The 2,496-nt window shown below is 45.1% G+C and overlaps 1 non-coding gene across 1 annotated transcript; it reads right to left on the reverse strand.

Moving 5' to 3' along the window:
- Positions 1–1,781: 1,781 nt before the first annotated feature.
- Positions 1,782–1,854, reverse strand: TRNAK-CUU. Its single transcript has one exon. It is a non-coding gene; the product is annotated as a tRNA-Lys (tRNA).
- Between the last annotated feature and the right edge of the window lie 642 nt (positions 1,855–2,496).

The following is a 2,496-nucleotide window of genomic DNA, read 5'->3' on the forward strand; positions in this document are numbered from 1 at the left end:
GATTATAGTTAATAACACCATATTGCATACTTGAAATCTTCTAAGAGTAGGTCTTAAATGTCCTCACGACAAAAAAAGATTTTTTTAAAGGTAAGAATGTAAAATGATGAATGGATTAACTAACTTAATTGTGGTAATCATTACACAAAAGATCTGAAATCATCATGTTATACACCTTAAAAAAATTATGTTGTATAATCTTAATATATGTAATTTTTATTTGTGAATCATGCTCCAGTAAAATTGAGGGGTGGGAGGAAAGACGTGTGTTGTTTAATCCTTACTGACACATCTTGGTGTTCTCCAGTTATTTTTTTGTTACTGATTTCTAGTTTAATTTCATGTGGTCTGAGAGTATGCTTTACATGATTTCTATTCTTTTTGCTGTGTGTTAAGGTGTGTTTTACAGCCCGGAATGTGGTCTATCTTGGTGAATGTTCCATGTGAATTTGAGAGGAATGTATATTCTGCTGTTGCCGAGGTAGCTAGCGCTCTTCAAATGTCAAATGTCAATTTAGATCCAGCCTATTGATGGTGCCGTTCAGTTCAACTACAATCGTCCTCCCTTATTCACGGTGGATATGTTCGGAGATGCCTGGTGGATGCCTGAACAAGTAGATACTCCCGAACCTATGGAGACTGTGTTTTTCCTATACATCCCCACCTATGATAAAGCTGAACTCATATATTTGGCACAATAAGAGACTCATAACAATAAGCTAGAACATTATAACAATATACTGTAATGACAGCTATATGAATGTGATCTTTCTCTCAAAATATCTTACTGTACTGTGCTCGTCCTTCCTCCCAGGATGCGAGATGATGAAATGTGTACGTGATGAGATGACGTGAGATGAATACCGTAGGCATTGTGGTGCCATGCGAGGCTACTACTGAGCCTCTGACGGTAAGTCAGAAGGAGGCTCATCTGCTTCCAGACCACAGTTAACTTCAGGTAATTGAACCCATGGAAAGGGGTGCCTGGGTGGCTCCACCAGTTAAGCATCTGCCTTCAGATCAGGTTATGATCCCAGGGTCCCTGAACCGAGCCCTGAATCCTGCTCTCCACTCAGCAGGGAGCCTGTTTTCCCCTCTGCCTCTGCCTGTTGCTCTGCCTACTTGTGCACTCTCTCTGGCAAATAAATAATCTTTTTTTAAAGAATTAAACCATCAGGGTGTCTGGGTGGCTCAGTGGGTTGAGACTCTGCCTTCAGCTCAGGTCATGATCTCAGGGTCCTGGGATCGAGTCCAGAATCAGGCTCTCCGCCCAGCAGGGAGTCTGCTTTCCCCTCCACCTCTGCCTGCCTCTCTGCCTATTTGTGATCTCTCTCTCTCTCTGTCAAATAAATAAATAAAATCTTAAAAAAAAATAAAATGAAACCATCAAAAACAAAACCTTGCATAAGAGAGTACTACTATATATCCTTACTGATTTTCTGCCCGCTGGACCTATCAATTACTAATAGGTACTCAAGTGAATTTTATATGATTTTATATACTCTTTTCTCTTGGCATATCAATTTTATTTCCCCTTCTTCTTCTCCTTCTTCCTTTTTTTTTTTTTTTAAAGATTTTATTTATTTATTTGACAGAGAGAGATCACAGTAGACAGAGGCAGGCAGAGAGAGAGAGAGAGGGAAGCAGGCTCCCCGCCGAGCAGAGAGCCCGACGCGGGACTCGATCCCAGGATCCTGAGATAACGACCCGAGCCGAAGGCAGCGGCCCAACCCACTGAGCCACCCAGGCATCCCTCCTTCTTCCTTTTTAAGTAAGCTCTACACCCAACATGGGGCTTGAACTCATGACCCTGAGATCAAGAGTCACATGCTCTACCAACTGAGCCAGCCAGGTGCCCCATCAATTTTACCTCTAGTTAATTTTTTTTTCAGTGTTTCAGACTCCTGTCTGTGCAGTGCCCTGAGGGTAGTAGGCTGCTAAAAGCCATCTGTCCAATTTTTACAGTCCCATGGAAACCAGGACCACAAACCCTACTGGCCTCCAAAGCCAGGTACCTGAAGTAAAAGCTGGATACCAGAAACGTGTACGAGCTCCTCGCTGAGGTGCTGGCATTCTGGAGTGTGAAGGGGGGTGGCGGGTGGGGGAGCGCAAAGACAGTGCCTGCTGTCTGTAGGCTCAGGAAAGGTTTACAGTCAGCTCTCAGATGTACATTTGATTAGAGGCCTGGCCCTCAGGCTGCAACTATGGCAAGGCCTCTGTCACTGAAAGACTGAGCTCCTGAGTCTGCTGCCTCTTGCTGGGGATCATAGCTGTTTAAGAACTCTTTCTCGGTTGGTTACAGTCCTGTGGGATCCACAGTGGTGAGGCCCCTGGAGCCAGGCAATGGTGGGGGGCGGGGGGTCGTCCCTGGCTGCAGCTGCAAAAATGAGGGCACCAGACAAGTGTTTAAGGTTCTTTTCTGGAAGAGACCAGTGAGCTGGGGGGTGGGGGCAGAAGGAGAGCACGAACACTGCGTCCCCTGACCTCTGCTCCCTG

Source organism: Enhydra lutris, unplaced genomic scaffold (assembly GCF_002288905.1).
Source record: "Enhydra lutris kenyoni isolate GAN:26980312 unplaced genomic scaffold, ASM228890v2 scaffoldscaffold15, whole genome shotgun sequence".
Classification (NCBI taxonomy): Eukaryota; Metazoa; Chordata; class Mammalia; order Carnivora; family Mustelidae; genus Enhydra; species Enhydra lutris.